Raw genomic sequence first — 12,372 nt, 5'->3', positions numbered from 1 at the left:
AGGTATGGACCTAACAGAAGCAGGAGATTAAGAAGAGGTGGCAAGAACACACTGAAGAGCTATACAAAAAGATCTTCATGACCCAGACAACCACGATGGTGTGCTCACTCACCTAGAGCCAGACATCCTGGAATGTGAAGTCAAGTGGGCCTTAGGAAGCATCACTATGAAGAAAGCTAGTGGAGGTGATGGAATTCCAGTTGAGCTATTTCAAATCCTAAAAGATGATGCTGTTAAAGTGCTGCACTCAATATTCCAGCAAATTTGGAGACCTCAGCAGTGGCCACAGGACTGGAAAAGGTCAGTTTTCATTCCAATCCCCAAAAAAGGCAATGCCAAAGAATATTCAAACTACCATAGAGTTGCACCCATTTCACATGCTAGCAAGGTAATGCTCAAAATCCTTCCAGATAGGCTTTAACAATAGGTGAACTGAGAACTTCCAGATCTACTAGCATTTAGAAAAGGTGGCTGAACCTGAGATTAAATTGCCAATGCCAGGTGGATCATAGAAAAAGCAACAGAATTTCAAAAAAACATCTACTTCTGCTTCATTGACTACACTAAAGCATTTGACTGTGTGAATCACAACAAACTGAAAAATTCATAAAGAGATGGGAATACCAGACTACCTTACCTGACTCCTGAGAAACTTGTAGCAGGTCAAAAAGCAACAGTTAGAATCAGATATGAAACAACGAACTGGTTCAAAATTGCAAAAGGAGTATGTCAAGGCTGTATTTTGTCACCCTGCTTATTTAACTTCTATGCAGAGTACATCATGTGAAATGCTGGGCTGGATGAAGCTCAAGTTGAAATCAAGATTGCTGGGAGAAATAGCAATAACTTCAGATATGCAGATGACAACACCCTAATGGCAGAAAGCAAAGAGGAACTAAAGAGCCTCTTGATGAAGGTGAAAGAGGATAGTGAAAAGTTTGGCTTAAAACTCAACATTCAAAAAATAAAGATCATGGCATCTGGTCCCATCACTTCATGGCAAATAGATAGGGAAAAAATGGAAACAGTGATAAAGTTTATTTTCTTGGGTTCCCAAATCACCACAGATGGTGACTGCAGCCATGAAATTAAAAGACGCTTGCTCTTTGGAAGAAAAGTTACGATGAACCTAGACAGCGTATAAAAAAGCTGAGACATCACTTTGCCCACAAAGTTCCATATAATCAAAGCTATGGTTTTTCCAGTAGTCATGTATGGATGTGAGAGTTGGACCATAAAGAAAGCTGAGTGAAACTGTGGTGCGGGAGAAGACTCTTGAGAGTCCCTTGGACAGCAAGGAGATCAAACCAGTCAATCCTAAAGCAAATCAACACTGAATCTTCATTGGAAGGACTGATGCTGAATCTGAAGCTCCAATATTTTGATCAGCTGATGCAAAGAGCCGACTCACTGCAAAAGACCTTGATGCTGGGAAAGATTGAGGGCAGGAGGAGAAGAGGATGACAGAGGATGAGATGGTTGGATGGCATCACTGACTTAATGGAGATGAGTTTGCATAAACTCAGGGAGATGGAAGTCTATGGGGTTGCAAAGAGTCAGACATAACTGAGTGGCTGAACAGCAACAACCACTAATTAATCTCAAAGTACTTTTACAGTGCCAGAATAAAAGATATTAGGAGAATATATTAGTAAGGAGTTATTGAATTAATTCCTTCTATCTAATAAAGGAATACAATTTCTCTAGTATACTAATGCATTACCCAGTTAAGTTTTAGAGACTATCTCCGAATTAGAAGCATAAGTTTTCTTACCTTCTGCTTGGTTATTCACTTTTTCTATAGAGAAAAAAGACTGAGCATCAAGTTCACTATAGAAACAGGCACTTACCTTTATCCAGCTCTATGGACAGACTCTTGTTGCCAGTCAAGTGGGAGACAGAGCAGGACACGTTCAGCACGTGGCGGCCCTCCCAGCGGCAAGTGCTCTGGACGGTCCCTGTGCCGTCGCCCCAGTAAGGCTCTTGCTCAGTGACACAATCCCCCTCTGGGGTCCAGGAGATCTGTGCAGCCGGCTTCCCTGCAGCAGCCTTGCACACTGCAGTTCCCTTCTCAGTTTGAACAAGGGTCACTTCAGGGGGCACTGCAGAAATGTAGGGGAAATGCTTCAGTCTTAAAACCTGATTCAGAGATTTGTTTCAGTCCCAAATCTAGTAATTGGAAATACCAAAATATATGATGTTCCTTACCTAACACTTGGAGGTGATACTCATGCTGGAAATTCCCATCACTTGCTGCTATTTGACACGTGTAATTCCCATCATGAGTGATGGCCACTGGATCAATCTGAAGGGCAGGATTCTCGTCAGGTCCAGAGGCCCAGGTTATTCTCTTGTCAGTACAGTTTCCTCCTATGGTCTGATTTGTATCACGTCGGTAGGCTCTGAAGCAGGGCGGCTTGTCTCTGAGGACTATTTCCCATGTTACCAACACACTTGGCCACAGCACAGGAGGGCAAGTGAGCACAGCTTTTGTATCCACTAGTACTGATGGTGAAGTTTTAACTGGACACCCACACAGGCACAAACATGAAAATAATAAGAGAAAAGCCCTTTATAGAACTTCATGTGTTAAAATTAATTCACAATATATTACATGAAGTTGTACTTGAACTTTGCTGGTGGTCATATTCCAGAAATATTAGACTTACACAAGAAACTACATGAAATATATATAACCCTGGAGAAGGAAATTGTAACTTGCTACAGTATTCTTGCCTGGAGAATATATAAAGTATTAAACTTATCCAAAGATTAACCAACTCCATCCTGTATTATGGATCATTAACAAAGCAACATGAATTATATATGCAACAAAATTTTTCAAGTGTTATAACATTAGTTCAGAAGATTTGATGTCTATAAAACAAACAGATAAGAAAATAGAATCTATAAGACAGTGTTCTAAATCTAATCTTTTGGTCATAGAGACTAGCAGATTTACCTTGTAATTCATACTCCACAGGATAGAAAAGGGAGTAATAAGTGATGTTTTGTCTCTTCCTAAGTTTTGATGAGAGAATAAATCAGCAACCTCAGAACTAAATGCCTGTTCCTAAGAGCAGCACTTCAGACAAGCCTTAAGTAGAGTGGCATTCAGGTTAGGCAAGCTGGGAAGTTTTTAAACAAGCTGGAAACTTTTTAAGTTTATTTTTTATTTGGAGAATCCCAAAGTCAGTAAAAAATAAATCTTCCTTACTTCCTCCTTCCCTCTTGTTCTTCCTTCTTTCCTTCCTTCCTTTTTTCCTATTCAGTTATACTACCAGACCGTTCAACTGTGAACTTTGCTTGCAGATTTTATTTCTGGACATTAAATGTAATTATGAGAATTAAATAAAAAAATGGTTTCCTTTTGTCCATCTTTTAAAGTAAAAATTCAGCCCTGCAAACCTACAGATATTTTCCAATTTAAAAGATCACTCTCTCCTATAAATTCACATGTTTCTGTGCCTCGTAGGCATTTGGTGAGATACTCTAATTAGATGTGTCTGTTACAACTCACCTCTAACAGAAGTGCATGTCAGCTGTTTCTTCATAAATAGAATCAGCGATAGTGGACAAGAAGTTTATATGGATGAAGCTTGTCTGTACTAAACTCTGCGTTTAATATCTCCCTTCTCATCTTCTGGTGTCACCTGCCTCTTCAGAGAGGTACTCAAGTCCTTGCATTTTACAGCCAAATAAAAATCACATAACTAATGAAGGAAGATGGAGGGTTTTAAAAGCAGAGTGAAGGCTGTTAAGTCATATTCTTCCCATTACTCCAAGCAGTATTCCTTTCCAGAGGGAACCTCTTGTCAAAGATGTAGATACAAGCAAGAACTTTCTAATTACATAAGAAATCACATGAAATATATAAAGTATTAAAACTTTGTGGAAAACAACTAGAGTGGGTATGGGTAAACAGATCTGTACACAAGGGAAAGATGATGAAGATAACACCAGAGAGATAAAGAGACTGATGAGACAGCAAGGTGTGAATGTTCCTTTGTGTTCTCAGGAGTTTGACCTTTACGTTGTAAACAGTATAAGTTTAATGTTTTTGCTAGTATTTATCCTCAAGTTCTGACTGTTTTTTTAAGGGAGCGTACTTGCTAGTCAAATAAGCACACTTGAACAGGGGCACAATATCCAAAGAAGTAACTCCAACAGTGAAGATTCCAAGCACGGCAGATATTTTATGTCCTTTCCTCTTCCATTCTCTGAACTTCAATCACCCTTCACGTATAATGATAGTTCTTATGGTATTGCTATTATTTCACTCTTTCTTCATTCTCTTCTTTCATTTTCACACCTGTTGTGATAATTTACACAATGGCCAGAGCCAGCCCCACACTCAATGGATTTGGCTCCTATCTACAAATATATTGTTTGTACACGCCTGTGATCAGCTACAGTGATTTTTACCTCCTACTTCACAGAGAAGATAGAGGATAGTCTCATCTTTGTTTCCAAATCAGCGGTCATATCTCATCTTTTCTGCATCCCTTGTCTATAAATATGCACACAGACAAATTCCAACTGGCTTTGGGGCATTCCCTTTCTCTTCTCAAGACCATACACTAGGTTAAGTCCCTGTCACCGTGTACCTAGATTGCTGCAAAAGCCTCCTCACTTCTGTTGCTGTCTCAAAACTCTTCTCCCTGCAGTCCTTACCTTACACTGCAGCCAGTATATCATTCTGCAACACAGATGTCATTCCCTCAAATCTAAAACCCTCCAAACATCTCTCATGGCCTAAAGGACAAATTTAAATGTCTTCATATTGGCTTTGAAAGCCCTCTTTTTCACATTGACTCACTTTACATTTGACTACATTGCCTCCACACTCCAGAAAAAACACCAAGTACAATTCTATTTCTATGTCATTTCTCACATTGTTTTCACTCTCCAAGGTGGTCAGTATACTGCTTTTTTTCTATTTGAAAACCCTTTCTTTAAGACCCAGTTTACTGCTATATGGTCTGTGAACCCTTTTCTAAGCCTTGGTGCTTAACCACTCCCTTTCTGCCTTGATACACTTGCTATGAGTGCTTACCTCCTCTGTCTGTCTGATAGCTGAGCTCCTGGTGGCTGGGTTCCCCTGCAAAACTGGGCTCCCTTGGGGCTCTTTGATAGTCTTGTTAATCTTATGTTTCTCACAAACCCAGCACAGTGCCTGATAGAGAACACTCCATAATCTTCCAGTGGAATTGAACTGCTTTAGGGGAGGACAGATGGGGTCATTCAGGTTCCTTATTCCACAGCGTTCAGATCACCGTATTCTTCAACTGGGCATGAGGCTGACACTCAGTCCAGACCATTGACTCTCTTTCTAGGTAAGCTCAACATTTCATGCTTCAGTAGTGGCCTCAAAAAGATAAAAAAGCATACTACCTTCTACTTCCCTGATGGCTCAGACGGTAAAGCGTCTGCCTACAATGCGGGAGACCTGGGTTCAATCCCTGGGTCGGGAAGATCTCCTGGAGAAGGAAATGGCAATCCACTCCAGTATTCTTGCCTGGAAAATCCCATGGATGGAGGAGCCTGGTGGGCTACAGTTCATGGGGTTGCAAAGAGTCGGACACGACTGAGCGACTTCACTCACTCACTCAGTCACTCACCTTCTGGATAAAGTGTTACAGTGCTCTGCTTTATGTTCATAGATGAAGTAATTGTTGAAGTTAGAAAATATGCAGAGAAAAATAGATGCAATCAATTTTAGATACATAAATGGAGTGAAAACCATTATTTCTCCATAAGAGCTTGTATACAATATGATAGAAAATCAATTAACCATAGTTAAAATCACATGAAAATCCTTAAAAGACAGAAATTCAAGGTTTTTCCTTGGAAAAACATGCTGACATATGAAAAGTACCTTTATAAGGTACTAATTAATGATTTTCCCCTTTATGAGACACCTTGTTTTGTACCTGACAACTATTTTGTACAAAGTAACCCCACCTCCTCCCAAGCCATAATGTATTGGTTCATCATGGGCACTTCATGTGAGCTGGACTGATTATAATCCTGTTAGCAGATACCACCCCCTGCTTAAATTATTTGGCCCAGTGGTGGGCACTGCACACAACAGGACAAACCCGAGTATTTTCTAAAAGAATTTTGAAACCAGAATTAAGAAGAGTAGTTCATCCCCTTGCTTCCTTCCTTTTCCTACTGTGATGGTTAATTTTACGTGTCAGCTTGGCTAGCTGTGTTATCCCAATATTTGGTCAAACACTATTCTAGATATTTCTCGGAAAGTATTTTTAGATGAAATTAACTTTTAAGTCAGTGAAAGAAAGTGAAGTCATTCAGTGGCGTATGAATCTTTGCGACCCCATGGACTATAGCCTGCCAGACTCCTCTATCCATGGGATTTTCCAGGCAGGAATACTGGAGTGGGTTGCCATTTCCTTTTGCAGGGGATCTTCCTGACCTAGGGATCAAACCTGGGTCTCCTGCATTGCAGGCAGACTCTTTATCATCTGAGCCACCGAAGAATCCCTATAAGTCAGTAGATTTTGAATAAAGCAAATTACCCTCCAAAATGTGGGTGGGCCTCATCCAATCAGTTGAAGGCTTAATAGAAAAAGACTGAGCTTGTAGGCAAGGGAGCTCTGCCAGCAGTCTGCCTTCAGACGCCAAGTGCAACTCTCACCCAGGGTTTCCAGACTATGGCCTGCTCTGCATATTTTGAACTTGCCAAGTCTCTGCAATCATGTGAACGAATTTCTTAAAGTAAATTAATCTCCCCTCCACACCTCCACCTTGCTTTTGCTTCATTCTTCCTAAAATAGGTCTATTTGTCAGGGTTCCTCAGGGAAACAGAACAGGATGTGTATATGTGTGTTGGACATACATCCATAGAGAGAGGTACAGAGGGAGGTACAGAGAGAGAGAGAGGTAACAGTCTTTACTTTGTTCAAGTTCTCAGTTTCATAGTTTTTGAGACCTATATGCATTCCTTCTCTTGAATTTTGCAGTGCTGACAGTCAAAATAGTCTTAATCTGCTTCAAATTTGGTTTTGGAAGACCCTCTGTTTTATAGTATTTTTAGTATTTAGTATTTTAAATATTTTTTATAGTATTTTTCTGAACAACAATGATTTAAAAAATACTTCTTATATATGACCACAATTCAATAAGCATTTGGCAGCTTCCCTGGTGGCTCACTGGCAAAGAATCCACCTGCCAATGCAGGGGACATGGGTTCAATCGCTGGCCCCACAGGCTGCGGAGCAACTAAGCCCGTGCTCCACAACTACTGAACCTGTGCCCTAGAGCCCAGGAACCACAACTCCTGAGCCTACATGCCACAACCGCTGACGCCTGTGTGCCTGGAGCCTGTGCTCAGCCACAAAAGAGGCCACCACAACGAGAAGCTCACCCTCCTAGAAAGCAGCCCCTGCTCTCAGCAACTAGAGAAAAGGCAGCAAGCAGCGAAGACCCAACACAGCTAATAAATAAATAAAATTATAGAAAATAAGCATTCATGAATCCTAAGCTTACAAAAATACACATTTTACTCCCCATTCTAATTTTATATCCATTTTCACCGCATTAAAAAAAATAAAGAGCCTGTCACAGATACAGAGAAGAAACTGCTGGTTCCTAGTGGGTAGAGGGAACATGGGGAGAGGCAATACAGGAGTAGGGGAGTAAGAGGGGCAAAGTATTATCTATAGAATAAGCTACAAGAATACATTGTAAAGTAGGGAATATAGCCAATATTTTGAGCATAACATTTAAAAATTCTGAATAACTATTTTGCACACATGTAACTTAAATAATATTATATATCAACTATACTTGAATAAAGATAATTTTTAAAAATATGTTGACATAAGAAAAATAAATGAATAGATTCAATAAATTTCTTAAAAATAAGCAGTAAACAAGTCTCTGAAATAATTTGACTTTTCTAGACAGCTAAATATTACTGGTTTGGGCTGGAAGTAAGACAAATGATGAGATTCTAACTATTGAATTTAGTTCATATTAGGCTCAAATATCTATTCCGGAAACAGATAAGAGGTGACAGCTGACCTCAGAGGGATTACTTTGTAGCTTTACCAAAGGGCTAATGAGTGAACTTTTGAGCCTTGTGTTCCATATGGTCACTGTTGCAAGTATTCAACTCTGCTGTTGCAGCAAGAAAGAAGCCACATATAATAAGGGAACAAATGTGCATGGCTTTGTCCAAAAAAAAATTTATTTGTAAAAATATGACTAGATTTTATCCACAGGCCACAATTTGCTGCCTCGATTTAAAGTATAGTATTTCACTTGCCCTAATGCGATTTCTTGCATTTATCACAATTAAAAATAAGCAATGAGCATCTACTGCACGTTCTATTTTCTTCTGCTTTCTTTGCCTTTTAAAAGTAAACTAAATCTCCAGTGACAACCCCAAGTTCTTCCCCAAATTAACTTCCTGTTTTGTTTTTGACATATGTCATAATTTCCGTCCTTCTTTCCTTCCTTTCTTCTTTCCTTCCTTTCTTCTTTCCTTCCTTCCTTCCCTCCTTCCCTTTCTTCCTCTCTTTCTCCATCCCTCCTTCTTTTCCTTCCTTCCCTCTTTTCTTAGCCTAAGTGTGACAAGTATTGAGGGTATCTGACAGGATCCCAGTGAATAATAAAACTACAGTGAGCCTGCCCATTCCCAGCTAAAGGGGAGCTATCTGCTGGTCAAAAGACAACAGCCATGATAGTGTAAGGTTACTGGAGCTTATGAAGGCTTTCTCTTGTAAGTATTTTGGTCTGTGCACCTTGAGAACCAATGCTTCTGGAAGAAAGTGTTTCACAAATATGGTATCCTGTGGTCCTTGCAAAACAGAATTCTTCTTCAGTGTCAATTCTTCACATATTCGTCACCCATTGTGCTCCCTATTTTAAAGATATAGGTTGTTGTCCGTGGAAAACTCAGAGAACCCAGCCTTGATTAATGCATTTCAAAGGATAGTCAAAGGCTTTTCTTCTATCCTCTGGATTCTATTTCAAATACCCCATAGAAAGTATTAATTTTAGTGATAAAACACATGATTTTCATGCATGAACTGTTAAGTGAAAGTGAAAGTCACTCAGTCGTGTCTGACTCTTTGCAACCCCGTGGAATATACGGTCCATAGAATTCTCCAAGTCAGAACACTGGAGTGGGTAGCCTTTCCCTTCTCCAGGGGATCTTCCCAACCCAGGGATCGAACGGGGGTCTCCTGCGTTGCAAGCGGATTCATTATCAACTGAGCTATCAGTTAAGTTGTTGCCATTTCATTAGATACTCATTTTAGCCATTTTGTTTGAGAGTATTGACAATTTGGCACCTTTGTTTTTATCAGATATAACTAAATCGGTGCCTTGATACTAGAGGATTCTGTTGTAATAGCTTTGTCATGCATTAGTGGTGTCTTCAAAATTGACTGCAGTAAGTCTTCAAGTATATTGAATTTCAGTGATCTCTTACTGGCTGGAGAATGGAAGAGATTTTATGGTTAATAAAGATATTTTAGGGAATGGAGGCCCATGGAGAATCCTGCCTTTAAAACCAGACACAAAATTCTCCTACAAGTAAACAAAATACCACCTTCCAAAGAATACGCTGAGAAGGAAAATCAGTAAATTATCTCTGCAACTTCTCATGCCAGAGATAAAACCCTCAACTTAGAACGTACCCCTTAAGTGTACTAAAATGGTTGTTTTTAGAAGAGAAAAAAAAATTGTCCTTGTTTCATAAATATTCCTGTGATTATTTTTATAATAGTGGATTCATTTTAAAACTTAATTGCTAATATGAGTTATTCCATTTCATTACCTCCATTGGCAGCAAGTTTGTATAGAATGTCAATTTCATATCAAGTATCATGTCTTCCCTGATAGAAGAAAGCATCCTTCTTACAGTCTTGGTTGAAACTTTGCATGCACTGAAGTATTACAACAAATGATCAAAGGTCCTGAGACTTCTTTCTTAATTTTCCAGATGAAACCAGATTTTCTTTTAAGTTTAGAGACATTAGGCTTTACATTGTTCATATCAGATATCTGAAATTGGCTCTCTAATCTGGTCACATTTAAAGACTGTAATGACTCTGTTTCTAGTGATGAAGAGGGTACTAATAATCCACAACCTTTAGTAATAGAGATATGCGAAGTATCACCATTGGATACTTCTCATTAAATTCTTTTAAAAGGTTCTGAGAGACCATGTATTTACACTTTAGAACATTTTAGCCTAGCAAGATTGGCTGGTTTCTCCTCACTGCCCTGGAAAGTAAAGGGGAAAAGTGTGAGTTCAGTTCAGTTCAGTCGCTCAGTCGTGTCGGTCTCTTTGTGACCCCATGAACCACAGCACGCCAGGCCTTCCTGTTCCTCACCAGCTCCCCGAGCTCACCCTAACTCATGTCCATAGAGTCGGTAATGCCATCCAACCATTCTCATCCTCTGTCATCCCTTCCTCCTCCCGCCCTCAATCGTGCCCAGCATCAGGGTCTTTTCAAATGAGTCAGCTCTTCGCATCTGGTGGCCAAAGTATTGGCGTTTGAGCTTCAACATCAGTCCTTCCAATGAACACCCAGGACTGGTCTCCTTTAGGATGGACTGATTGGGTCTCCTTGCAGTCCAAGGGACTCTCAAGAGTCTTCTCCAATGTCAGTGCACAGTTCAAAAGCATCAATTCTTTGGTGCTCAGATTTCTTTATACTCCAACTCTCACATTCGTACATGACCACTGGAAAAACCATATCCTTGACTAGACAGAACTTTGTTGGCAAAGTAATGTCTCTGCTCTTTAATATGCTGTCTAGGTTAATCATAACTTTCCTTCCAAGGAGTAAGCATCTTTTAATTTCATGGCTGCAATCACCATCTGCAGTGATTTTGGAGCCCAGAAAAATAAAGTCAGCCACTGTTTCCACTGTTTCCTCATCTAGTTGCCATGAAGTGATGGGACCGGATGCCATGATCTTCGTTTTCTGAATGTTGAGCTTTAAGCCAACTTTTTCACTCTCCTCTTTCGCTTTCATCAAGAGGCTTTTTAGTTCTTCTTCACTTTCTGCCATAAAGGTGGTGTCATCTGCATATCTGAGGTGATTGATATTTCTCCCCACAATCTTGATTCCAGCTTGTGCTTCCTCCAGCCCAGCATTTGTCATGATGTACTCTGCATTTAAGTTAAATAAGCAGGGTGACAATATACAGCTTTGACATATTCCTTTTCCTATTTGGAACCAGTCTGTTGTTCCAGGTCCAGTTCTAACTGTTGCTTCCTAACCTGCATACAGATTTCTCAAGAGGCAGGTCAGGTGGTCTGGTATTCCCATCTCTTTCAGAATTTTCCACTGTTTATTGTGATCCACACAGTCAAAGGCTTTGGCATAGTCAACAAAGCAGAAATAGATGTTTTTCTGGAACTCTCCTGCTTTTTTGATGATCCCAGTGGATGCTGGCAATTTGATCTCTGGTTCCTCTGCCTTTTCTAAAACCAGCTTGAACATCTGGAAGTTCACGGTTTACGTATTGCTGAAGCCTGGCTTGGAGAATTTTGAGCATTACTTTACTAGCATGTGAGATGAGTGCAATGGTGTAGTAGTTTGAGCATTCTTTGACATTGCCTTTCTTTGGGATTGGAATGAAAACTGACCTTTTCCATTCCTGTGGCCACTGCTGAGTTTTCCAAATTTGCTGGCATATTGAGTGCAGCACTTTCATGGCATCATCTTTTAGGATTTGAAATAGCTCAACTGGAATTCCATCGCCTTCACTAGCTTTGTTCACAGTGATGCTTCTTAAGGCCCACCTGACTTCACATTCCAGGATGTCTGGCTCTAGGTGAGAGATCACACCATCATGATTATCTGGGTCATGAAGATCTTTTTTGTACAGTTCTGTGTATTCTTGCCACCTCTTCTTAATATATTCTGCTTCTGTTAGGTAACTTCTATTTCTGTCCTTTATTGATCCCATCTTTTCATAAAATGTTCCCTCAGTATCTCTAATTTTCTTGAAGAGATCTCTAGTCTAGGGTTTCAAATTACTAGCTCAAGTTCGGACCAGAAAGTTCCTATATCTGCTCTGAAAATTAAAAAGTCTTATCTTCTATAGCAGCAGGACTAAGATTCTGAAAAATCAAACTTTACACTGTGAGTGGCTGAATTACAACATGAATTCGTAACTTTGCAGACTATTTTCTTTTTTTTCTTGGAAGGCATTTTATTTTAAATTTGGCAGTGTGTACTTATCAATCCCAAACTCACAATCCACCCCATCCCCGACCCTTCCCACCTGTGGTAACCATAAATTCATCCTCTAAGTCTGTAAGCCTGTTTCTTTTTATTAAATAAGTTCATTTGTATCATTTTTTATATTCTGCATATAAGC

This window comes from Oryx dammah, unplaced genomic scaffold, assembly GCF_014754425.2.
Source record: "Oryx dammah isolate SB20612 unplaced genomic scaffold, SCBI_Odam_1.1 HiC_scaffold_2, whole genome shotgun sequence".
In the NCBI taxonomy this organism is placed as follows: domain Eukaryota; kingdom Metazoa; phylum Chordata; class Mammalia; order Artiodactyla; family Bovidae; genus Oryx; species Oryx dammah.
Note: the sequence above shows the minus strand (reverse complement) of the source record.